The sequence below is a fragment of the Zonotrichia leucophrys genome, chromosome 2, assembly GCF_028769735.1.
Source record: "Zonotrichia leucophrys gambelii isolate GWCS_2022_RI chromosome 2, RI_Zleu_2.0, whole genome shotgun sequence".
Taxonomy (NCBI): domain Eukaryota; kingdom Metazoa; phylum Chordata; class Aves; order Passeriformes; family Passerellidae; genus Zonotrichia; species Zonotrichia leucophrys.
This window is the reverse complement of record NC_088171.1, coordinates 14,285,679-14,313,234: the sequence shown is the minus strand read 5'-3', so window position 1 is coordinate 14,313,234 and position 27,556 is coordinate 14,285,679. Positions and strand designations below refer to the sequence as shown.

General features: G+C 40.5%; 1 long non-coding RNA gene across 1 annotated transcript in view; it reads right to left on the bottom strand.

Annotated features, from left to right (window-relative positions):
• Positions 1-2,155: 2,155 nt before the first annotated feature.
• Positions 2,156-27,556, bottom strand: part of LOC135443028 (uncharacterized) — a 34,502-nt gene continuing 9,101 nt past the window's right edge. Inside the window, exons 2-4 of the long non-coding RNA XR_010438769.1 lie at positions 21,730-21,797; positions 4,218-4,367; positions 2,156-2,293 (exon numbers count right to left, since the gene is read on the bottom strand). This is a non-coding gene — a long non-coding RNA (uncharacterized LOC135443028). The remainder of the gene's footprint in view (positions 2,294-4,217; positions 4,368-21,729; positions 21,798-27,556) is intronic.

The following is a 27,556-nucleotide window of genomic DNA, read 5'->3' as shown; positions in this document are numbered from 1 at the left end:
CCTGGTCTTTGGGGCATCTGTTAACGCAACAGGACCTACACTGTGCAAAACCTCCTGCATCATCAGTAACACCGGCATCAATGGAACCGCTGAGCAATCTCCTCAGCAAAGCCGTCAGAAGTCATAGGGGTTTATAGATACCGTGCACTTTTTTCCACGGATTTCATTGAGGACAATGGAATTGCACAGTTCACTGGTCATTCAGTGTGGCCTGACAATATATATCTTTTGTGTAGAAATGGTAAAACAGTTTAACCAGAGTGAAAGCAGAGTTTGGAGAACAGGAAAGCAGTGAAAAAAACTTTCTCCTTTTTTCTTTTTTCTTTTTTTTCCCCTGAATTTACACACAGCACCAAAGATGTTAAATTCAAGCAGTCTTTGTAGCACATAATGTCAACATCCTTCTACAACACCGGACAACTCAGCACGTGTCCTCTGGTGCTCCCTGCCCAGCAGCTGTCCCAGCTGGCAGAGTGCTCTTGTTCCCTTAGCAACAGTATTAGTAAATTTAAGAACTTCAAACCTGGTACAAATGGCAAAGCTGTCTGCGGTTTAGTAGGTACAGAGGTAAGGAGCAGGATTAATGATGTTTTTAAAACATCAAAGGTAGAATTATTGCCCTGTTAAGTCAAGGGTGAGAATGGCATCCCTAACCCTTTGCATTCTAGTTAGGAGTTACCAGTATGGAAAATGGAGGAGTCAGTTTATATTAATTTGGTTCCATGCATATTGTTCAATTTCATTGAAATCCATAGAACCTTTTCTATTCATTTGAGTTTTGGAAAGCTTTGGGACACTCACAAGATCAAAGAATTAATTTCCTGACCTACAGATAATTTTTAGCTTAGATGCCAGTTTTATTAGTTACCCACCTAAGTTATCTGGACTAATATATCTGAATTTAATATGAGAAATAGTCTGTCTTCTAAAGCAGGAAACAAGCACACCTGCCATGTTATATTTTGTCATATCCCCAGTGTTCACTTGTGTGGAATAAAGACAGCATGCAGGAGCTCAGAAAGGCAGAAATAAAATAAAACTGGTGTAAACAGTTTACAGCTCATGACTGAGACAACTGAGTACACTCCGCAGTTTTTATGGCCATAGCTCATCAAGTTTATTATTGGAAAAAGATGAAAATGTCCTCTAACCTGCTGCTTCTGTACTTTCTAGGTGATCATAAGAGCTGCTGGGAAAGGATGAAAGAGCTATAAATCCTTGGTTTAATATACATCACCTAAGAAGCTTGCAGAAAGGACTCTGAAAATGTGAAGTCAGTAGAGCCTCTTCCCAGGCTGTTTTTAACAAGAATTTACAATATCATAGACTTTGTAATATTTCACATTATACTTTGGCTGTCATTTGCATTTATCTGCTGAAACATAATGTTGCGTATTAGAAGTTTTACCACACTGCTCTAAAACTTGATATTTATAAAGCTTAATACTGTTGTGAGTCAACAGTAACTATTTCACTATTCAGACACAGCTACAGGTTTTTCATGTTTTTCTGTGATTTAATTCCTGCTCGTACTGTCTTTAACAAGTTACTTGGCAGTTTTCCCAGCTGTTCTAACACTCTCCTGGAAAAAAACTCCAACAGTTTAGAAAGAAATATTGATAGTTTTTCCATTAAATGTGTGAAATGGGAGAAATCAGTAATGAAGTACAAAACAACAGGTCTATCCTGGGATCTGATTGAGGACAAAACTTAAAGACTTGCACAGGAATAGTGATAGACCTAACAGGAATGAGAACTTGCAAGATTTGAGTTTCTTCCCCACCTGATACACACACAAGTTATACATACATAATTCTGAAAACATTTTAATAAAATTTACCACCTATAGTTTTTGTTTTGTTCTTCCTTAAAAGCAAGAATGAACTTTAAAAAACAAATGTAACAAGGCTGTGAGATTGTATGAGGTCTAATTATGTAAGATAAATGAAGTGTAAAACATTATTATAAGAGATTATGAGAAAAGGATTATACTAATCAGGAGAAGAATTGGCAAGAGTTGCTGGTTTACAAAAATTACAATTACTATCCACGCTGCAATATGGGTGGCACATATATAGCTCTGGATGTTGAACTTTCCTGAGCTGACATTCCACAGAACCTGACAATTCATTTATTAACAGCACGTTGCTGGAGGATTTCCATGAAGACATCATCTGTCTCACAGGAAGGTGGTGGAGCATGGGATGAAGGGAATCAGAGCTTGCAACCACTACTGATCACCAGTCAGGTTTTGTTCAAAACAGTCAAACAGTTGAAAGCCCCTGCATAGACACTGCAAACAGGCAAGGAGTGAGAATCTTGCAATTAAATGCAGATTATCAAAAGCCTTTTTAATGTGAATGTTAAAATATTCAGACAGTGGAATGATGCTGATTTCCAGAGCTATCTAACAGTTTATCCCACCTTTATACTCTACATTAGAGAATTTTTATAGAATAATTCTGTTCAGGTTTAGTAGTCTTTTCATGCCATACAGATATTCCCTGGTTTCACAATAAAATACCAACTCCAGGTACAGCATGCTATAAGTTCTGTCTATTTTAAATATAGATATTTCCTTAAGCTAATTTAAGGTCATTCAGTACTGTAGAAAGACCAGTGTCAAACTGAACAGCAAGAGTATTCCTTGAAGAATTACAGTTTTTTTTAAAAAGTGCCATTTGTGAAAATGCCTTAGGGATAATCCAAACAGTACTACTTTTAATGATTTAAGATAGCTACCTACTACAACACTTCTGCTGAGTTATTAGGTAAAGCCTTAACTTCTTCAAAATTCTGAATTTAAAGTTGGAATCATTTACATTTTACTCTGAGGTAGAAATTTAATCAAAGTAAACATATCTATGACTGAGATCTTAGATAATCTTTCAGCTATAGCAGTGGGTTGATTTCTCAGCTGTTATATTTTGTGACTTTTTTCCTGCCATACTGATGGTTCTTTAACAAAGGAGGAAGGGATTTTCTTTTATGAATTAGAAAATCATTAAAGCTTATTAAATAATTGTGGCTAGCCTTGATCTGAAAAAAAAAAAAAGAATAAAAACTTATTTTCTACAACTTCCCAAAAGGATCTGGGATTTCAGGACTGAAAAGCCCTCAAATCAGTAAAAGGTAGTCAAAGAATCCCATATATATTAATGTAAGACTTAGGGGATGCAGACACACAAATTTGGGAAGACAAGAACTTTCTTTGTGGTATAATAGAAGAAGGAAATTGTAGCAAAGAACAATGTATGGTTTTCAAGAAAAGCCACAAGACTGTTACCTTTTCCAGGGGCTCCAACCTGTGTCTCAAGCAACTTGAGGTAGTGAGGAGGTGTTTAGGGCTAAAGAATGTGTATAGGTAAATTCACTACTCTCTTTTTCTGTATCTATACTAGTCTTTTGCTGTTTTTACAAGAATTAAGTTCAAGGATTTTGAATAGTTTTCTTGACAATGCTCTGGTGGTTTTCAGCCATCATGGAACTGTTTAAATGGAATTGCTTTCTCTAACTTATATCAACTAATGGCTTATTAAGCTGAGATCTGGGAAGGCTTGAACTAAAATATATTAAGTTACTTTTTGGTGTGGGTCCTTAAAGGCAATCCACAGGTAAGGAAGCAGAATCATTAGAATCATTCAGCAATCTTACAGAGGAAAGGAAAAGGGAGAACAGGAACACTGAATGTCAGCAGCTGAGACCAGAAAATCGCTGCATAATTTCACAGGACAAAGAAGAAGCACTTGTACAGATTTGGAATTTTATCCCTGACCAATTTCAAAGGGCAGCTCCAGGCATTCAGTCATCAAAGCTTCCCAACACCTAAAGAATTAAAAGCTAAACACAATATTTCCTACCATGGAAAATACTAGATAATGTAAGTAGAGGGGACATTGCTGCCTAGCCCTACAATATTAAACACAAATATATAAGAATATCATCAGTAAAATTAAACTTGTAGCAACTTGTCAATTACCAGCAACTATTAAAAATTGTAAAAATAAGGTTATTAAAATAGCAGAATTTAAGAGATTTAAAAGCACCATCAGAAATCTAGACAAATGTGTTTAATATACAGAAGACTGAGCTAAAGGGTGCTTATAGAATATGTGATTTTGAGACTCTAGAGTGTCCATTTCAGTTTTGTCTTAAAGCTTTTAGAAGCCTGGTACTTCCTTGAAAATGTCAGAAGTTACTTCACTTTTAAGCCTCACCTATAAAAGCTTAGAGACATTTTGTTTCTGATGAGAATTCATTGGACGTTTTCCTTCTTTTTTTTCATTCTGCCTGTCCAGAAGTTTGCTCTTTGCATTTCTTTCAGCCTTTCAGTTACTGATGAAGTTCTTGGCACAGATTTCCAAGCTCTGAAACACAGAATATAGGATTCCAGTGACTAAAAAAGGCCTGTGGGATCTTTTCACTGACTTCTGTGGGCTTTGGATCAAGCCCTCGGGCCTTATCTACTCTACCCAAATGGCGAATAAACAATATCAACACAGAGCTACAGTACTGGGCTCATTTGTCAAGTACTTGCCAGAGGTGGAAGAAATCCAGATACTGCCAGAGGAACCCATTTGCTGAAGAGAAGCCATGCCAAGTTATTTGCCACTATCAGGTTTTATCTATTGATGAGCATTCCTGAAAAAAATACCTTCCTGTGACATGAAGAGGAACACCCACGGGATATGTTAGTCAAAAGGCCTAGCAAAACATGATAGAACATATATTCTGCCACACCAATTATTCATGTGGTTTATAAACATATTAAGGATCTATTTCTCAGCTGGTGTTCCTCTTTAGGAAACTCTGTTGAATTTCACACCCTGTTCTCATCCTCGCTGGACTGAAAGTGAATGGGAAAGTGTCATGGCTTTCAAAAACATGCTATCTTGATGTTTGCAGGAAAACATTGATAAAGCTTGAAGGGAAATATATCCCTTGCTCAGCTTCTCCTTGTGTTGATGGTAATAGGGAGGACTGCATGGGGTAAGGATATTACAGCAGAGACTTTCCAATTTGCACAGGAGTTTAGAGGGATAAGAATACGGACATGCACTTGGAACGCCTTCATCTTTGTTACACATGGAGTTAAATACACTGCTGCTGCAAACACATGCTATCACTCCTGCATAAATATTTGCTCCTGAGCAAAGTCCCGTGGCACCTGCAGAAAGCCTTTTCCAGGGCACAGGCCAGCAGTCAAGTGTCAAAGCATGAAGGACCAGCAGGGAATGTGTTACACATTTCCTTGCAGGGAGTGTGACCAGGATATACAAGATCTCCTTCACTGCTGCAGCAGAACTACTCACTGAAAACCTCCAAAAATTTCCAAATACATGCTATGACCAGAATCCAGTACTTGAAAGAGGAATGGGGCAAAAGCAGATGGCTGAAATTTGAACACTGCTTTTAGGATAGTTCTTGGCTTAGAGGAGAAAACATAAGAAAAAAATAACCCGAAAGAGTTGACACATGATCTCTTTCATTCTGATTTCTCTTATTTTCCTTTCATTAGCCTCAAAATTTTCTTTCTTCCCCTCCTCCTTCTCTATTTTATTCTCTTTTCCATACTCAGTCCCACTTCTCTTTCCATCTCATATCCTTTTATTGCCTTCCCTTCTTGTTGTCTTGCTTAAAAGTATTTGCAGCTGCTGAAATCAGTAAAAAAGAAAACTCACATGAAATAGGAGAATCCCCAAGAGCTAAAATACATGACAGATTGTGACATGCCACCAGTAATCTATTTAATTCAAGACTGAAAAGATTATGACAGGAAGTGGGTAGGTGTTCCAAAATTCAGTACAGTGTCATACAGCATAAGGAGGTTTTGATTCCTCACAGAAGAAGCCCAACAGCTTAAATTGATCTGCAAAGATTCAAAACCTGTAATCAAAGCCAAGCTGTATTCTCCAATACCAAGTCAAGTAACTAGCCCTGGCAGAGGTAGGATATCAGGCCCATCAAGGTGCAACAGGTGAGTAGAGCTAAAAGCAATGACAACAAAATCCCTTGATAAGGCCATCTTCTGGGTTTTAATCTGTTGTTGACTATGATAACACATGGACTAGAACACGCTGCAGGAGTGTGTCTGTGGAGAACAGCAGTAGAACAGCTTGAGAGCCGCTGCTCAGTGCCAAAATGAAGTCTTCTCTCAGGTCTGATCTTGTTTCACTGGGCAAAAAGGCCCTTCAGCAATTGGCATTCCAGGGCTCAAGGAAACACTTAGGAGCGTCTCTAGAAACCAATATTTCCCACACGTTATAATTACAGAATGGTCTTCAGGACCACACCTGAGCACAGGTCCTGCTACTGTCAGCAAGGGCTGTGTGTTCAGATTTGAGAGAAGAATATAAAGCAGATTAATTCATACATCCAAGCCAAAACAGATAGATCAGATGGACAAGATTAGCTCTACCAATCTTCCTGCAGCTGGAATTAGCAACTCAGGAGCCTTCTAATTTGCCAAAGTTCACACTGTGGCTCCACACTAATCCAGCTGACACTGCACCTTCATTTATCATGTCACCTGTTCTAGGATTTCAGTTTATTCTAGGTTTAAAAACTGTTCCTTCATATAGAATAAGTGTGCATTATATATACCTCACTAAGTTATCTAAAGTCCATATTCTCTTTTGGAAAAAAAAATTATTACAAATAAATTACTAAGAACTTAAATTATGTCTCAGACTGATGATGAGTTGAAGTACAGAAAGTCACTAGTGCAGAATGCTGCTTCATACAACAAGACAGTAGAAATAAAACACTGATTCTGGCATGCAAGTGCATTACAACCAAAGAAGTTATGATTGCTCTGAAGGACTCAAACATTGTCTTTCTCATGCCACAGAAATTACATCTTCACCTGTTTCCAGTGCAAATCCAAAACATAGCCCCATACCAGCTACTATGAAGAAAATTAACTCTACCCCAGCCAAAACCAGCACACAGAGAAGCCAACAAAGAGTTTAATTACACATAGGCTCTTGTAAGAGTTCAATCATTTACATCTGCTGGGGTGAAAAAATTATTTTGTATCAGGGAAAATAATTTCTTCTTAAGCTGTTAAACTTGTAACATGGTGGGCGACTTGTTTCACATAGGGCTTTGCAAATGTGTTTTCTTTCTCTCAAGATTTATCAATACACTGCCAAAGTTTTTCAACTTTTTTCCTGCAGAATCCAACACTTACCCAGCTCACAGCTTGAAATAAGAATGCAATGAATGCTGTTTTCTCCATACTTTTTCCACCTGCAATAGATTTCAAAGTCTGAAGCTCCTGAGCAGGGATGTGGAGGGAGCCCAAGTCTTCCAGTTCTTACTGTCACAGAGTGCAGCTGCGATGGACGCGGGTACCTTAATGCTGGAGAGGAGCAGTTTGTCCTGCCTGGGGATTCCTCTCCCTCACTCCTGCAGGTCACTGCCCTGACAGCCAGCTGACACACTCTGAATCACAGCAGTGCCACTCGCAGTGTCCCAAGGCACTGAAACGGCCAAAGCACAGTAAAATCCCAGCAACTAAAGCGGAGCAGCTCAGGAGCTGCTTTTTGTGCTGCTGGCTTGTCCTTGGCCCTGGCAGGACACAAAGCAGTCACTGGGTACAGCTCTGGGCTGCCTGCTCCGTGAGGTGTCCCTTCTGTCAGGGTATCTGGTTGGGTCTTCCAGGATTAACAGCTCTGAGATTTCACCCTGCTTCTTTCAGCACTGTGGGAAGCATTATAGACAACCTGTCCAGGACAGAGCCCTTCACACCCTTTCAATTGCATGGTTCAGACATAGAGAAGGTGGTAGCAATGCTTGAGGGTCATCTGTGCAAGTCTATAGATCTAAATTTTCTGAAACACTAAATATCCACCACTTACCATCTGTAGATCTCAATCTGGTTTAGATCTAGAAGGAATTTTTAGCATATTTAGTGTGTACTTGACTTCCACGTTCATGCGTTCTCTTAGGTTTGCTTTAATTTTTTCTCAACTGCAAGCAACATATGTGAATTTTTTTTTTCTTATTAGCAATATTGTATAAATGTCTTATTTTTTTACACTGTATTAATTCTAGAAATTAACTGTCTATGCATATTTTCATATACTTGGATCTCTACCAAGAGAGAGAGTACTTGCCAGAGTGTGCTTTAAGCACCTAGATTGTATAAAAAATTGAAAAAAAAAATATTATACAAATTAATGTTATAATTCAATGGTTTTTAGGTCAGTCACATAAGCACTGAAATTCACTGTAAAATGGCTGATTTGAATGCCATGAACATGGGCAAATTGGTAAAGGTAAGGTAGTCAATGTGACTGCTCATACATTACATGACTTAGGTCAGTACTTGAACTCCCAATATTTGCATAGGATTACACTTCTGCCACAGGGCCCACTAGTTAAATACCAGCCTCATCAGAGAGCTGGTGCAGGGAGTGATTTTTTCCTGAGTAATTTTTGGTTTGATCTCATCCTCTCCATCCTCAGTCAGATCCTTCTATTCATGCCCCTGTTCAAGACTGGGGTTTTTTTCACACAAGAAACATCTCCTAGGTGTAGAGCTCTTCCTTCTTCCATAATGCCTGGCACCCTGTTTTGCATAGAGCAATTACCTGAACTTGTTCTTCTCTTGTGATGGCTGTGAATTCAGATTCCTGCTGTTCATCATGAAAATATTTTATAGATTTTGCCCACTTTTACAGGACAGCTTCGTATTCACAGTATCTTCTTGCAGTTTTAATTACTATGCACCGAATATGCTGTCTTGTCTCTTTTAATATGTATTATTATATACTTTCTTGTATATATTAATATATAGTATTATATACTCTCTTGGGTAAAGCTTTTCAGATATAACTTTTTCTAATTTTTTCTAGTTGCATATTTCTCTGTTTCATCAGATCACAACTTCACCTATTCACTTTGACATTTTTTCCATTTTTTTGTATTGCTTATGCAATATTGATATTCTTTCTTCTATTTTTGTTTTCTCTTTATGTATGCTGATCCATGATATATTCAATAATTCACAGCTGCTTAGTAATACAATCTTTTTATCCCTAATGCAAACACAAACACACGCCCAGCTGAGGGATGAGAGAGCTGTGTATATAAAGCCCTTGCAGGAGCTTCTTTTTGCTAACATTGCAGCTCTGGTCTCCCATCACTACCATGATTTCTCCTTTGTTCATCTTTTTAAATGCAGCCTTCTTCAGTTTGGGCAGTTTTCTCCTCTCTAAATATCACTTGCAACTAATCACCAGAGCTGAGAAATAGCCATCCCTGCCAGCCACAGTCCTCTGTGGTCTCAAATTTCTCCAGCTACTAAAGAAAAGGTAAAGCTCCCCTTTAATCACAGTGCCCACAGAAGGGGCACAAAACCAAATATCCAGACACATGGACTGAGTGAGGCCTTTCCCTGAGGCTGCCCAAGTGGAACAGGAAGGATCCAAACCTTTCTCTGCAAATACAGAAGGATAAACTCTGCTGTAGCTGCTGGCATCGTTGGGAGGCTCTTCTCCCTGGCACTTGTGGAGCTCATTGTAAAGCCCTGTTTTAGTGCGTGGGAGGCTGGAGATAATTTTAGTGATGGTGAAAAGTGCCAGACTTATCAGACATGGGAGATGCTGCTCTAGATTTCACTTGTGTAGTGCCTTATGTCTACTCTAACTCAGTGGAACAAAACATTACTGGTTTGACAGGAGGGGGGTTGATTTAATCATTGTTAGCACACTTGTTTTGCAGCACTAATGAGTAGGCGAAGTTTTCTCTTCAGAGAACCAGCACTGTATAGGCAGAAGCATCAAGAGCATCATTTTTCTGGTGTGTGCCTATTCTGCTGTGGAGTCAGCACTTCCATGCACACAAAATTATTCAATATATCTTTGGTACCACAGCTAAGGAAATTAATAAGCTTTCTTATACATCAAAACAGGGAAGCCATTAACTTCTTATTGGAGGGCACAAACTCAGCTCTGAATAGTCTTCTATTGTACTTTCTTGGACATAAATACACTTTTTTAGTATTTACAAACTCTGGAAAGCCTTGAGGAAAAGTGTATATTGTGTTACCTTACTAACCAGAGGCAGGATAGTTATTTGAAACATAATTTATTTCTTGGCTTTCCCCACAGTGTTTTGATAATTGTAGTGAAAACTTTAAACAAACAGATGAAATGCAGTATATTTTTGTATCATTGAACTATGGGGATTTTACTGAAGAACAGAAGAAGAATATATTGGTTTTTGCACTGGACCTTCCACGGTCAAAGAACAGCATCCAGCCATTAGAACTGACAGTCAAAGGTTTCCTGATGTGAAATAAAAGACATATCAGAGCTACCAGTTTCATCAGCCACAGCAGAGAGTGTTGGTGGTCATTTTCAGTAAAGGTGTCCCCATGACAAAGCCTTCAGTCCAGCCCCCTTCACTTATAAGAGAGCACATTTCCAACTATCCTTAGCATCCACTGGGGAGTGGAAGGGATCCATCCTGAGTCTGACTGCCTTCACACTGCAGGAAAATCTGGCTCACTGTCATGAGGCTCAGGCTCATACTCATATTTGAATATCTGCTCTGAGGATTACACAGCTCCCCAGCAGTAACTCACACATCCAGGCAGTCCTGCCCTCCCTGGGGGCAGATGTTCCTCTGGACTCCTGAGCTTTGTTCCACGAGCTGCCTAATCCGGTTTACTCTTCAATCTTCCAGCACTGTAGATATCCTCAGCACTCATTTTATAGAAGCATTTCACCTGATGGTGAAACACACCTGGTAAGGCACCACTGCCCTGGAGAAAATACAGCCAAACACCTCCCTGCCCCAAAACCCCAATCTATTATCTCAAGCATCTGCTTTTTCTCCTGCAACCCAGGGAACAATTAGAATCTCTGAGGCTAACAGGACCAGTTTTCTTCTTCCTCTTGACACCTTTCTCTCTGGCCAAATTCTTCTCTTGCCAAAAGCAACTTAGGCACTGTCTGCCCTACCTGCCTGCTCTCACTTCTCCCTAGAGATGCAATGATTTCCCATCTGACTGTGTTAATATCTGTAATCGAGTGGGCTGAATAGGAAGAGGAGCTGCAACTCTGCTTTATGACACACATTCCATGTATCACTACCCAAAATAGAGACACATGTAAAAGGACTGGTTTCTTTAGTGTTGTTTTGCAATGAAGAGGAATTGGAACTGTTTTAGATGAAGATGAATTGGAAGTTCATGAAGCTGAGAGAGCAAGCAATAGAAGCATATAAGAGTATATGTACCCAAGAAAAAGCCTCACAAATAGGCTTGAGTGAGCCTGAAAAAGGATTTAGATCTGAAAAACTGCTGCTGCTTAAGATCTACCCTATAGTAGTGGAAAACAAGGCTTTGATTATAAATAAACAGGACTGTGCCACAGACACACCTTATTTCATCACCAGTTTCTCATCAGACTGTGAAATAACCCACAGCACTGAACTTGACTGTTCATGTCAACCAGAAGAGTCCAGCATGTTTAAAAGATAGATAACTGCAAATAGTGAAGATCCTTAGCAGTAACCTGAATTCAGACAGTTTTAGTAACTACTTCACTCAGCCTGTTTTTGGATCCGAGCAGAGCTGGCAGAGGAGAAAAATATCTCAGCTCTGGAAGCCAAGGGCAAAGAAACAATGTGGGGAACAAAATGAAAGTTACCTGGTGAACAGCAAGTTTTGGCTTGCTTCTAACTGCTGTAATAAGGCAGCGAAGTGATTCACTCTGGCAGAGTTTTCCAGCTTGAGGAGCTCGAAGCAAGACGACCGCCCACCACAACCTGCTGTGAGCAAGCTCAGGGAGGGGGCCCGGGGCAGCCCGAGAGTGTTGGGGTGATATGAGAAAAGTAGCAATGGAAAGCTCATCTTCAGCAGGGTAGAGATAAATGGGGGAGGAGGGAAGAGAGGTAGTAGCAATGGCATTGCACTCTTGTAAAAATAAAATTGAGTTCTGTAAAGAAAAACAGTTCTGTTCTCTCACAGAGGTTGGGAGATGAATGTTCCTGTGTGCCACGTGGCACTGCACCTTGGAGGAATTGCCAGGTCACCCTATGAGGTCTTGATTTTGTCTGCCTTCATTGAAGAAAGACAAATATATACATATTTTAGAGGTGGGTAGGAAGGGTGGCATGACCTACCTGTGGCAGGCTAGTCACAGAGTGAAAAAGAAACCAAAATAAAGCCGATATTGATTTTCTGCCTGAGAGTGGTTAATATTTATCTAGATGTTCAAACCGGATCAGGCTGCAACTTATAAAAACTTGGCCAATCACAGCAAGATTTTCCAACAAACCTGTTCACATTTTTCAAGTACAGACACGCTGATACAACTTAAAAGAAAGGTACAAAATTGCAAGTCTCATTACTGTCACTTAAATAAAACCGCCAAGACAATTAATTATGTGTGTATACTCCTAACTTTGTCAAAATGTATGCAATAGGTAATAAATTTTATTTTCTTAACTCATATTTAGGTGGGCACAGCAAAGTTTTTTTTTTATTATTACTTCCAAATCACTTATCACCAAAATCGTACTTTGGCCCCAGGCATTTTCCTCATTTCTTTCTATTCTGTAATTCAGTGACCACAAAATTACACGAGGTTAACTACAGAAAGATTAATTTTAGGTTGTAACCATTTCATCTTGCTTGGGCGTTTCTCTCTGCAGGCCATGTGTGCTTGATAGCTTGATACCCACAGTCCATTTGCCTTTCTTTAGGGAACTCATGTTTAGTGGTTTCAGCCCTGTTCAGACCCCAAACAACTAACAATGGGTCTTTTGGTGCTTCCATTAAGATTTAGAGCCTATTGACAGTAAGTGGGGAGATTTTGCCTGCTGCTTCTTAGTGGTAGCACCTCAGAGTCCATGGGACACAAAGCTACCAAGAGCTTTTGTGACTTCGCAGAGTTACTCCACCTGTTCTGCAAAGGAGCCTGGGTTTAACCTGATTAATGAACAACAGTAAAGTTGTGGGCAATGTATGAACTGCATGGGATGTGAAATGCATCAGCCATTTGAAATATGAGTTCAAAAATGGTATACAGATTCATGTTTAATAGAGGTATGAAGAAATACCAAGGTCCAGTGGTGGTATCTAAAACTCATGTTTCTAGTTCCTTCCCTCTTGCACATCTGTAGGAAGAGCTGCCTATATTTGGGCCTAAGAGTTCATTGAGAACCATTTTACAGCCTGGGTGTGTGAAATTTTACTGCAGCATGGTAGGACAAGTTCATTGAGGAGAGTCCTCCTCCTGCAGCCTGCCTAACCCTCCGGCCCTGAACAAGGGTTTTCCCCAAGGGTTGCTTGAGCCCAGGAAGAGGGAACTCAGAATGAGCTAATGGATAATTGAATGAGCACAGCCTCATAAAAAAAAAAAAAAAAAAAAAAAAAAAGGCTTGAAAAAGTCATGTTTTGAAAGGTCCTGGTCACTGGCATGGAAGTTTTTCTCCTCTGATCATGTTCCTCTCTGATTTGTTTTTATAAGTTTAGGCAGCTCTCTGCTGGTGCAGCTGCTGCCGGAGCCCTGCCAGAGGAGCCATAATTTCTTAATAGCCTCCACCAGTGAGCTGTCCTGTTAACAAAACAGAAGAGAAAACATGGTTGTAGAGCAGGCAGATGTAACCTCAGGCTAAGGAGGCAGCCACTCATAGCACCCTCTGTAACGTGGCCCCAGAGGAAACCTGGAACTGGTGCACCAGAAGCAGGTGGGATGTGACCCTCCCTCCTGAAACCAGCAGGTTTCTGTCCACCTACTTAGACATGTAAAGCCAAGCTTCAGCTGTGCACCGAGGCAGGCAAACAAACCCAGGAGATTCCACGTGCCCCACTCACTTCTGAAGAGGGGCCTGGCAGTAACACATTGCCAAGCCAGGCCCTCAGCTATTCAAGATGATCAAGAGCAGTGACATTTCCACATTTTCAGAGCTCTCAACAAACATAGCTAATTAAGTCTTGCATCATCTCCGCAGTTAAACACAAGTACGTATTCATCCCCCCTTCTGACAGAGGAGGAAGCTGAAGTCTGGGGGGCATTTAGGGCCATGGAGTGAGTCACTGGCAGAGCCAGAGATATTTTAAGAGCTGTAGGCTCCATGATCACTGCCTTTTCATTTAAGTTATTAGATTTAAAAATGCCTCATTCTCCATGTGAAGATATTCTACCATTATCTTTAAGAACTGGATGACCTCTTCCTCAGCATGACACCAACCCTGGAATTACTGTGACTTATTTGCAGCACACAGAAAATTTCTCATTGCATGTACTACTCAGGTAGGAAGAACAAGAAGAGGGGTCTCCTAGGCATGGCTGGCATACAAGACAGGGAAGGTTCATAAAGTGCCCTGCTTTCCTGCCAGCCCCTTCTGTGGCTGCCTCCTGCCCTGCAGACAGCAGTGTCTGTGGCTCAGGATGAGCAGCTGCACTGGGTGCATTTCAAAGCCTATAGAAATAATTCCTGCCACGTAAGTGTTACAAGAAGACACAACAGGTGGATTAAAGAGAGAACTGTAAAAGTTATCAGTGAAATCAGCCTCTCTCAGGCTTTTTTTTCAACTTTAAAAAAACCAAGCCCATTTCCAAATATAACATGGACACACAATTTCATTCAAATTTACTAAATGTATGTCATAATTAGGATTCAGAGTACTCTAATGCACGTATAATTATTTATGGACAAAGCAGTAGGTGTGTGCATGGGCGTCTGAAGGCAATGACTTCTCAAAGCAAGTGTTGCCTAAACTAACCTGCCCCAACTTGCAACCAGGCTTTTCCAAAGCAGAGCAGCGGGCCAGCAGCTGGGCGTAGCACAACGGGAGGCTGCAAGTCAGAGATTGGAAAGGTGACATGAGGATCACTTTTCTAGCACTCTAATCCTGAGATAATTTTCTGAATCCCCTTTTCCCTTTGGCTCTGGGAATGTCTCAGTGCTGTAAACCCAAAAGGTGCTCAGGAGCAGCATCCTGGGAAGGCATCTCCCTGAGCACTTCTGAGTATCTGCTCCATCTCCCTGACTCAGGTGCAGCAGGTAACAAAGAATAAACAGTACTCAGGACCAAAATTCCTACAGGACATCCTTCCCAAAGAAGACCTTTTCCAGAAGCAAATAAATCAACTTTGTGGAGAAACACAACAGCTATATTGTATTAGATTACATGGTTTAATGTAAGTTCAGTGATATGGCTTCAGACAAATTTTGCCCTCCTTTATTTCCTGGGGAAATAAAAAGTACACAGGAAATTCTGAAAAACTGGTCAGCACACTTGCTAGCAAGCCATAACATAAATTGACATTTTTACTTTAATGAAGTACTATAAACTTTTGGAACTACTAAATATTACAGATAAATGCACCTGCTGACAGTTATGTTTCTGTTTTTAGAACACTTATCTAAGCTGGGCATCTTTCTCATCAGCTGAATTTCATCAATGGCCGTGATCTGGTGTGTCACTAGTTCTAAGCTTGCCAATTCAAAAGTAACTCTGGGATCTACTCTGCTCCCAGCAGCACCATCTCTATATCTGTACTGCAATCAGAATCCTTGTTTGCCAGGTTAATACCAGGAGTACAAGCAGAGTGTGGGCCAGGCTACAAAAACACAAACTACATAATTCTATAAATGCCACCTAGATTCCAATACAATAAACAGTAAAATAATATTTCTCGGTCAAAATACACATTTGACTACAAAGTTATAGTCATGAATGTGTTGTACACATCCTTTCTGTTAACACTTAAGTAGCAATCTTAAGCTGGTTCTAAATTTTAATGGAAGCATCAAAAGACCCATTGATTCTCACCCTCCAATCCACACATTTTGCTCCCTCCTCCTTTGTTAACTCATAAGCACTTTGGAAATGCACCACTGCCTCAAGCCAGACTGAGCCACCACATGGTTAAGGACACAAAACCTGCCACACTGTGTCAAGAGCCCTGATCCATCTAGCTCACTACTGTAACCTCAGAACTGGGAGCAGATGTTTTTGGGAACACTACAGAAGACAGAGTATTTCTAGTGTCAATCTCCACATGGCATTTCTTCACAGCTTCCAGCACCACACTAAATATTTATATGACTGATGTAGTATTACATATTTCCATGTTTCCAGATCCCTCAGTGCGAGAGGTTAAAAAGAAGCTGCTAGTGCAGACTTAAAGCCTCCAGGCTAATCAGAATTAGCCCATCTACTGTAATTCTCATCACCAAACTCTGCACTGTCACACTCATTTTCTTTAGTCCATTAAAACCATTTGATTAAGAGACTGGATAAGTGTCCATGGAACACTGGGAAAACCATAGTAAAGAGGGCATAGTCACACTCACTGCATTATTTACATATACAAACCTCCAGCACACAGACATCTCTTTCCAAGTGTCAGCCCAGTGACTTTCTGCTCAAGGGCCCCAGAGGTGAAATCCTTGGCTGTTTTATTATTCAGCCCTCAGTTAAAGTTCATGTTTCTGTCCCAGGACACTGAGGTTTAGCCTGTGGCCATCAAGCTGTGTTGCATCCAAGAAAATATTGTTGACCCCATGGAGGAAAACAAAGGGATTGGGCCAGTGCATAACCATGTGTTTGTTTACAATGGCACATTTTTAGGAACGTGCTGCCTTACTGTAGCACATCCCAAACCCCAGGAATTAAAAGAGCTGCAGTGAAGGAGAATTGCACATCATATTTTCCAAGCCCCCTGGTTTCTCTCTGGGAGCAATGATTTCAGCTCCTCCCAGCAGCAAAGTGCAAGCATATGTGACACAGTGACAACCTCACTGCCACCAGATGCTGGGACAAAAGCTTGGTGCTCCCAGGGCAGCTCAGCTCCCTCAGGGCAAGGGGACACCCCACACCTTCCTATGCCATAAAAACAGATACTGAAATGATCTCCTAAAGAAATGAAAGCATGAAATGAAGCAGCTCCTGTCTTCTGACCTGACTGTCTAAAATTTTCTAACATTTCCCATTACTTTATAAAACCTCTGACAGACCCTGGTAGAACATCAGTGATTTGTTGCATGTAGAAGTTTTACAAGTTTTAAAATCAAACTGAAACAAATACTTTTCTGAAACTAATGGCAAGTCCTACCTTTCTGTGGGGATTTGCCTCTAAAAGAGGATGCCATGTGCACGCTTTTCTTGGTACAGATGGTCTGGTGGTTTCTTTTCCCAGCTGGGTTTTCTTTCTTACTCTTTCTCATGTATCACCACCCCCTGTACTGCCTGTTTTCCATTTCAGCAAATGGGCTATCTTTAAAAGGTTTTTTCTTTGCAGGTTTAGTTACCAGGAAAAGATTTCCATCATGCTGCTATCCCATCTCACCTTGAGATCTTCTAAAAGATAGTTTTCCCCTTCTGTCTCATACAGCAGAACCTAATGCCACACTTTTTGCTGTAAATCACACTCTGATGAATTTAAAGAAATATAAAAATATTCCTTCAGGTCTAGATTCTCTGTGCTCCTAGGTTTATTATTAGTTTTCTTACTTTTCCTGCAAAGTTGCATGTTTTGCCTTGTTTTGCAGCCCTGCACTCCTAAGGCAGACCAGGATACATCAATTTCCCAGGCACACTGCAAGGAGCTTCTGCTGGTGCACAAACATAGGGCAAGGGCCTTGGGGGTGAAGGATGACAGCCTTGGACTGCTTTTCCACGAAAACCTCCTTTGGATTGGACAGGATTGTGTCTTTATAAAATTCTCATGTGTCAGAACCAGTAGCAATAGCAGACACTGGGAGGAACCTGGAGTGGACTAACAAGCCCCAGCAACTTCCAACTGGTGGAAAAGCAGCAGAAGCAGCTTGGGGGGCAGCCCAAGGCCAGGCCAGGGCCCAGGAGCTGCTGCCCAGCCCCGCTCTGCCCAGGGCTCACTGGGAACACTGGGAGCACAGAAAATGAAGGGACCCAGCACAGGAAGGCTGGGAATGCACAGGAAGGTTGGGAATGCACAGGTTCCATGTACTCTCAGCTGCATCTGTCCTGCCAAGCACAGAGTATCTGATGATCATCGATCAAAACATTTCTCAGGAAATCTTGAAAAAAATTACAGCTTATGTTAATACTGTGAAGGTTTAAAAACACCTGACAGAAGCAGAGTATGAACACTACAGTAGTCTTGAACCAAGAAATATTAGTAAGTTCCTTTTAAGAACAAACTAGCCAAAATGAGAAAAACTACTGCATCAGGTGGCTGTTGCAGTGTTTGGAAATTTAGCAATGTAGTTGGTGCTGTGGAAAGGAGATGAAGATGTCTATGGCTTTTTGGGAATGTTCTGGGAAAAGCAAAAAAGGCAGCAAAAAGGCCAAATTAAAGCAAGATCGAAGCTCTTTACTTAAAACCTAAAAAAGGCAACAAAAGTCCATATTGACCACAGGGCTGGGAGGACAAATACTGAGATACTGAGGCTGTGAAAAGGAACCACCTCCTGTTGTTTCACCCCTGTCTTCCACATAACAGAATTTTAGATATTATTTCCATATACATTAAATTGTATCACAAATTTATGTCGTATGTTTTACTTTCCAATAAAAGCAATAAGACTAAGTAAATATAGAATATATATAGCATATATATAAAACTTATGGAAATACATATTCATAAATATATATATAAATATAAAAATAAAGCAAAAGTAATAAAACTAAGGACCTGGGTATTGGCTATGCACTTAATGGGTTGCTAAAGAAATTAGGCTGATCTCCCCCTCATTCACTGGAAACAAACACCAAATTCCATATAGCAGTAAAAATATCACCAACCAATACGATCTGAAACAAAATTCTTGATTGGTTAATGTAACTTCAGGCAGGTTTGCAGCCAGACTGTGAGCACAGCAACATTAATGTATTAAAACTGACAGATTTCTCAGTGTCACATCTTTAACACCCTGGTGGTTATTGTATGTTGGCTTTGGGGTGGTTTTTGCCCATAAAGCAGCAGCAGAGATTAATGAATCCCCCAGGCCCTTTTTCTTGTGTAAAAGCTACCCTTCAAAGAGCTTGCATTGCTCTCAGAAGGCTGCACTGTCCTTTTCCCATGCCCAGCTCCTGCAGAAGCCTGACCCTGCCCATCCTGGCTGCTGGTGAAACCCTCTCCCCATCCACTCCCTCTGTACATCACCACAAGATGACATATTTACATTTATCATGTAAAATACAGTAGCACAGACAAACATTTCTGCTTCTAAGATTTCATGCTTTCACTTAGCTCAATTGAGCAATAATTTGTAGTCTTATGGTTTAATTTTTATTTATTTCCATTAATTTGAACTCATTTCAACTCCAAACCAAAGTCTATATTTCCTTCTCTAATATCTCTTTTCTGATGAAGAAGCATTAAGTCATTTCCCAGTGTCTGGGGACAGCTCATTGAGTGCATGTGCTATATTAGGTATAACTGGTAGCTGCAGAGTGATAAATTTGTAAACAGCAAGTCCATGAACTTCACAAGTAGGAAATTTATTTTGTCTTTCCCAATTAATGAATCTGCTTGAAAAGTCCTAAAATACATAATTACAAATTATATGGTTTATATGCACTGCTTTAGGTTTTTCCTCAAAGTTACTTCACCAACATTTGCAGATTGGGATGGAAGCATTCACTGAGGCAGCACGAATTACCCACTGTAAGAATCACAGGAGTCTGCTCTCAGGGCAATCCCTTGGGATTTGATACTGGAATCAAATCAATCACAGATACAGTAAGCACTAATTTTGTTTGTTGGTTTGGATTTTTGGGGTTTTTTTTGTGCATCTGTGGAACCTCACAGTTTTGCACTGAGCTGCCGAGCTCTTGGCAAACATTTCTCTGCAAAACCCCCTCTGTAGGACAGGCCTTCAAATGTGATTGGCAGCTCACTGTGGTTTACAAAAAAAAACCTGCATAGATGTGTCCAGAACCCACTTTTTTAAAAAATAAAATAATTAAATGCCAAGTAATTATTGTGCTGCATCATCCCCCCCATGCTATGTCCTCACTACCAAGAACTTGTGCTTTCCTGCCAAGCTGCCCCTGCTGCCATAAAACACCGATTCAGCCCCAAAGCGTCTGTATCATCCCAGTGAGCAGCTCTGGGTGCACTGAGCATCTCTTGTGGCTTCTGCCCCAAGTCTGATATCTCACTGATATCTCACTGATATCTCACCAGAACACTTGGTCTGAAGGACACAGCTGAAGGAAGGACAGAGGCTGATCTGGTGCTGCTGCCAAGTAAACTCCCTGTCACCCTTCCATGGCAGGATACTCAGTACTGATCCTCATGGATCTCAGAGATAATCCTTTTAATTAGTCTCAGAGGAAAATTCATTATTTGGTTAAAATAAACTGGCAAAACCTACAGGAATTTGGCATTAAGATAATGCCAAATTTCTATATGGACACAAATATTTTTCTAAATATTTCTTTCTACAGGAAACTTCACAGTCACCTATGAAGTGTTTGAAACAAACCTTCTGCAAGAAATTTACTTTCCACTGCTACTCCCTTGCCAATAAATTTTACAGGGACCTCAGCAAGAACCAGCTGCTCCCTTCAACCATGTCACAAATATTCTCCCCAGTGGTGAATGAGCACCTCATCCTGCATTCCAGAAACAGAGCCCATGGAATGACCCTGGGGAGCACACAAGAGCAGGAGAAGTGCCTGCAATGCCTCCCCAGGCCGAGCTCTGCTGTTTGACAGGCCAGCTGCTGCTTGGAGGCAGCACAGGAACCCCCTCTGAGCTTAAAAATACAAGGAATAACTTCTAAATGCCTGTGCAGACTTTGGTGAGATGCTAAAGCAAACTGCTGGGGAGGGTGTTACATGATCCTCATGTCTCGATTAAACAAGAGTTGTTTTGCTTTGCCATTAAAATAAAATAAAATAAAAATACAATAAAATAACTTTAAATAAAATAAAATAACATAAAATATTTTTAAATTAAAAAATCAGATAAATAACAAAATAAAATTAAATTTAAAAAATAAAATAAAAATAAAATTAAAAAATAAAATAAAATATAGTAAAATAAAATAAAATAAAATAAAATAAAATAAAATAAAATAAAATAAAATAAAATAAAATAATAAAATAAACTGAAATATAAAGTGGATGTAGATCTATCAAAAGAGCTTTCCTGCCTCTAGCAACTGTGTTCCAAGGGCTGTGTCCAAGGAACCTGGTGGAGCCAGGACAGCTGCACCACCTGTCCTGTGAGCCAGGTGCTGCTGCAGCCATCACTTCACAGAGAATTCAAGCACAGGCAGGGCAAGTGGAGCATGACAGCTCACTGAGACAGAGATGCAGATCAATTATTGAGTGATTCTCTCCTGGAAGGCTTCACTCAGCCCACAATACCACGTGGCATTGGCAGGAATTCTGTCTCAATCTCTGCAAGGTTTGGCTGTGTGAGCACTACCTGTCCACATCTTCAGTAAGCAACAAGTCAGGGAGAAGAAAATGTCAACAATGTGGCAAAATATGGAAATGCTGATTTTAAATACATGTATTAAAATACAAACTAGGGACACTGCCAAAAACACTAGACAACTATTAGAAAGCTTAATAAATATTTTTATTTATTAATAGTAACATCCTGTGCTACAACTAATGGGACTACTAACTATAATTATTAATGCTAACATCTTGTAACTAAAGTACTAAAAGACAATTTTTAATTTTGAGATATTTATAGTATATGTCTAAATTCTTTAGGTTTTGCATTTTATTTTACTTAGCAATTAAAACTGACTCACTTTTGAATTTGGTCCACTCTTTTCAAGACAGTTTTATTCTCTGAATTCAGCAGCAGAAACAGCAGTGTCTGAAATGAAAGTTAAAATTTAAAATTCTTTTGCTAAAGCTTCACCAAAAAATGTCAAAGAAACTTTCTTACTGTGCAGTCAGTGAAATTCTTCCCCAATATAAATCCACCAGCATTATCAGCAAAATATATAGAAGGAAACAGAGTGTCAATGCTAGCTTAGAAGAAGCAAACTAAGAAAAGAGCATCACACAACAGTGCTGAATCAAATTTTCTCCCTCTCAAGCCTGTAATTCCTCATCTTGTATTCTTGATATTCCCCCCTTCTAACTTGCTATTTCCTGAAATTTGAAAACTAGGAGAGAGAATCATAGCTATTTTTGCTACATGCTTTAGGAAGGCATAAGGGTTGAATCTAGTCAGGGAGCTTTCCTTAATATGTTTTCCATAACAATACGTGTGCTTCTTCCTGCTCTACCATTCTTTAACCACTTCCTTGAGCTGCTAGGGCTTGCTTTCATGCTGAGGACACACTTTTACTTGCAATATGCATCCCATATTAATAGATTCTACGTAATGGAGCTTAAAAACCCCTTTGGAAGGATATCCATGCCACATTTAACACAGTGACCTTGTGTGCACTATGAGTATTATTTCAAATTGTTTCTCTTTGTCTTGGTTTTGCTCAGGTTGAGATGAGGGGATCCCTGTCCCAGCACAGAGATGTGGCCATGGGGACAGGGATGGGCAGCCAGGGCTGGGCTGGAATTTTTAATGGAGCTCTTAATGCAGACAGGGTTGGAACTCTGCACATGAGTGCTGGGAGACAGCAGTTTAGAAACACAAAATTAGCCTCATAAAATTAAAGAAACCATGAAGGCAGAAAGTTTTATAGACAAGGTGAGAGCTGGGGATGACATAAAGCTCAAGGGGGTGAAGAGGAATTAGGAAGGGCTCCCACCATTAGGCACAACAGCATTAAACCACCACAAGAACTTTTCTTTCTGCAATGAACAAAGATTTTTCCTTCTAATCCTTCAGGCTCCCAGTCAGATGTGGTGACAGCTGCTCATGCTATGATGCAGGGTCAAAAGAATTTTAAATATGTCTTTTTTTTAACTCTGAAAAAAGCCCCTGCTCTTGAAGGAGCTTTCTTTTCTGGACACCTGAAACTTCTGGTTGCTGCACAATTTGCACAGCTGTGAAGGTCTCAGTTTAGACACATTTAAGATAACTACCCACTCTGAGGGGGCAGAAATAGAGGAAGCAAAGAATTTTGAAGAAAATAAATTATGATAAACTTCAGCTTCTCCTTTTCACATCTTCTAACAGCAGTACTTTGGCCTAAATACCCCAAAGCTGATAGGCATAAATGCAACCTTCATGTCAGAGCATGAGAAATATAAGAAGTAATGAGGCTCATTTTCTAGCAAACACCACATACAGTAAGAAAACTCCCATTAACAATAACAAGACACTTCTGTTAGTCACATATTGACCCAAACTGGCAGCCACATGGAGGAGAAATACAGCCTATGAGGGAAGAGAGGCATCCTTGACAGACCTTTCTCCAGAGCCCAGTCTCAGAGATTTCAAGCCAATATTCATCCTTTCAGACTTAAAAAAAAAAAAAAAAAAAAAGGAAAGGATCAGAGGACTGAATGCAACCACATCTTGCCAGAATCAGAAATGTAAAGTCTGCCAGCTGCCCCCAGAAGGTGTACAAGAAACACTCCTGATTCCTCAGCCATCAGCCTTTCCAGCAGCCTGTGATGGATGCACATTGTGCAGTGCCAGAGCTCCTGGAGAGCGTGCAGGGGTGAAACCTGTCAGCCTCTACATGCCAAAACAAACTCATCAGAATTATAAATAAAAGCAGAGTTATCCTTAGGGATATCAGGTTTATGCTCATTGCAATTCTCTCAGCATCTCATCTCTGTTTCCTTGTTTCTGTGCTGCAGATGCTTTTTCTTCATTTCAGTCTGTCAGCTCTCACTGGTAAAATCACTTCTCCAACAAACAGACTAATTCATTAACATAATTACAGATACTTTTTCTTTTGTTTGTTTACTTCAAAATGACCTGCAGGAATTCACTGGCTTTACAGTATAATAAATTCTGAAGGAGCAGTCAATCCAGGGGTGGGGAGGAGTGAGAAACTCTGGAAAGGTGAAGACTCCTAGATCTGTTTTGCTGCTCCAACAGTTCTATCAGCAGCCTGGGAATAATGGATTTCCAGTGTTATCTGCATCAGACTTGCTGAAACGCATGCAGACTGGAAAGATTGACCACATTTTATACCAGCTGATCTAATCACACATATTTCTTGCAGTTACAAACCTTCCTTCTTTTACAAGCCTAACTATCAGAGTTACAACACTTGTGGTATAAAATAGTGAAAAATAACAAGTACAGGCCCCATACAATAAATAGTGGGCTCCATGGGTGGGGTGTCAGGGAGAAGAGAGCAGAGCAGCTGCCTGCTGGAACTCTGTTCCTGCCGTGTTCAGGGAAAGAAGCTGATGGATATTCTCAAATATTTGAACCCCCACACACTCAATTACCCAGTGAAAGTCATACAAAGTCTCCTGCTGCTTGACAGTGCACACTACAGTACATGGATATACAAAGGACAGCCATGGAATTTACCCAGCCTATGGAGGTGACCCAGTCCCTGCTCAGAGCCCTGACAGCCTCAGAGATGAGCACTATGAATGGAAGCTTCCATTCTTCACCTTCTGCCCTTATTTCTGCTGCTGTGCCCCTCATGAAGGCCAGATCAGATCTGAATTTACTGAATGCTGCCCATCTTTCCTTTTGTATCTGTACTTTTTTTCAGAATTCTTGACAAAATTATTTTCAAAATTTTTGACAACCACCCATGCTTTGATCTGTGATACACACTGAGAAATGTGTTTTATATAACAAGTAATGGAACAAGGCATCAGTGAGGGGTTTCTTTGACAACCACCACCTCTCCTAAATGAGAAGCTGAAGATACTCCCCAGAGCATTGCCAACAAAGGCCACATTGTGAGGAGGGTGACAGCTGGAATTCCTGTGGCAGTTCTATTTTGAAAACTTGTCTGATGGGAACACCTCCACTGCTGCCAGCACAGGCTGCTGCACAGGCAAAAAAAAAAAAAACCAACCCAAAACCTAATAAAATGCAAAATAATTTTTCAGAAAAGCCAAACATTAAAACCCCCTTTTGATTATTTTCTGTTTTCAAGCACTGAAGACAGGTGTCATTTTATTTTACTCCCTTTATTTATATTTGTTTTTATGAAATATTTCTGCCTGAGTACAGGCACTAGAGTCAGGTCCCTACTGTGAAATGGGCCCCAAAAATACATGCAATACACAATCCCTGTTGCACAAAATTGACTCTTTAAGGTAAAAGAGATTTGAGGAGAATGACTGAGTATTTAAACTAAATAATCATTACTCTCCTTATCCATCTAAGCCATAACAAGTGGCTTCTTTTATTTGTCCTACATTATGGTTATTAATTATTTTCATACAAAGATGCATATTTTGGGGAGAGGGTTTTCACCTTGCTGATGAGCTGAGGAAGGGACCTTTGCACACACAGGCAAATAGGAAACAAATGTGTGTATATGTGGATGCATACACATGTCTCTATATTAAAAAAAAAAGGCAAGTGGGTGGAGAATGAAAGTATCATTGGTAAAATGAAGGTTATGGGTTAGGAGAGGAGAAGATAACAGAGAGGAGCAGAACTCTGAAGGCATTTGAGATGAAGACAAGAAGCTTAAACTTTGTATGCTGAAATGAGAAAGAAACATTGAGAAGGAATATGCCCAAAGTGACAGAGACAAACCTGGAAACTCCACACCATGGGGACTGTGCAGGGCCTCCAGGCAGTGCAGGCTGAAGGCAAAGCCCAAAGCAGAGCTCTGGCTGGGCTCATCATCCTCAGCCTGAAAACATTCTCCCACTTTGCACATTCCCATTCCTTGCTGCTGCCTGCTCTGCCTGGGCTCCAGGGCTTGCTGGACCCCTGGTCGGAATATCCAAATCCCCAACCAGGCAGAAAGCCAATCCAGCAACAAGCATAGGGAGCTTTCTGCCAGGCTGAACCCAGGCTCTGGCAGGGGGCAGAATGGGTCAGGGAAGGGGAAGGAATCAGGGTGGGAGCAGGCAGGAGGAAACCTTCCCAAATTTGGTGCTGGAGAGATGTGAGACTAACTTAGCAGTCAGACATAAACTCCATCCTGGGGGGAGGAAGGTTACAGGACTTTGGACAAGATGCTCAGATAGTTTGGGCACAAAGAACAGAAGGAAATTTGTACATATCCACCAAATTAATTGATGATTGATTGATGTATACCTTCAAGAGCAGCAAGAAGACAAAGATCATACCCAGTTTTAGACTCCTGGAACAAAGTTGACAGCAGAAATGCCAACAGCAGCAGCTTAGTTTTGACTCTCAAATTTCAGTAATAGTAAGGGATTATGAAAAGAAGCCAGAGGGAGAACTTGGGGTGACTGATAAAAGAGTGATTAGTGAAAGTCTGATTAGCATAGGGAAAAGAAAGATGATAATGAGACAATCAGGAACTGGTTTTTCTGACTGCTTTTACATTGTCTGTCATTTCAACACCTCAGCTGGAAACCAGAGGAGGGCTGAAACCACTATGGACAGGATTCCTACTTCCATGGGTTGCAGCACCACACAGAAATGAGTGAGTTTTAAAAATACGAACCTTGCATATATCAATTGAATGTATTCCTACAACTGTGGATAATTTGGAGCAAAGGAGGTGTGCACTGGCTACTTGTTTACTACTGGTTCTGAGGTGTGAGTGCCCCAGTGTATCATTACCAGAGTTATTAATTATGTTACCCTTGATCAATCAGAGCAGGCTGTGCTGAACTCAAGCCCACAGCCAGCTGGAGCAACACCTTGCTGCTACTGCTCTTGTCCTGCCAGGCAGCACCAAGCACCCAATGCTGTGTGGCCCTTGGATTTAAACAGAAAACTTCATCTACCAAGTGTAGCTGCAAGAGTCTCCCCTAGAGAAGTCCAGCTCCAAAAACCTTCCCTTGACTTGTACCCTGCACACAGCAACTGGGGAACCACAGCTCTCAGGTACCCTCACATAACATGTGGCAGACCTGGAAAAAATGACAGTCTAGAGACAGAATGATACAGATTACATGGAAATAAATGATGTGGCTGACAACATGCTTACCTTCACACTAATCACATATCGACATTTGAATATTTTGAATGAATGTTTTCAGCATATCAGGACCATCAGATGAGCTAAATGGCAGCTTCAGGGTCTCTGCTGAGGAATTCCAGATTATCTCATGGAGCATGACTGCAGGGGCAGCAGGTGAATTACAGCACCCTCTGCTTTCCATTTATATTTGATATAAGATCAAATGGAATGGCTTTTTATGACTTCTGAACACTGAGACTTCAGTGTTGCATAAGCAGAACAACACCAGCAGAGAGAACTCAAAAACCAAATATTTTTGAGTAATCACTGAACCTGTACTGCCTAACTGCAGACAGGTTTTATGGTTTATTTGTTTGTGTGCCTCTATCCAAAAGGTCTCATCTCCCACAAGAGGGTTGCCCTACTACACCTTATCTGCTGTAAGTTTTTCTTGTTTGCTTACTGTAGTGCTTTCAGGGGTTGTTTTAGTGTTCTTTTGTTTTTCAAACACAGAGAACATCTTGATTTGCCTTTGAACACAGTTCACTTTCCTTGCACAAAACCAGACAACATTCACCTTTCCCAAAGAATGGAATATCACACACTGCTAATCTGAATTCCCTCTGAA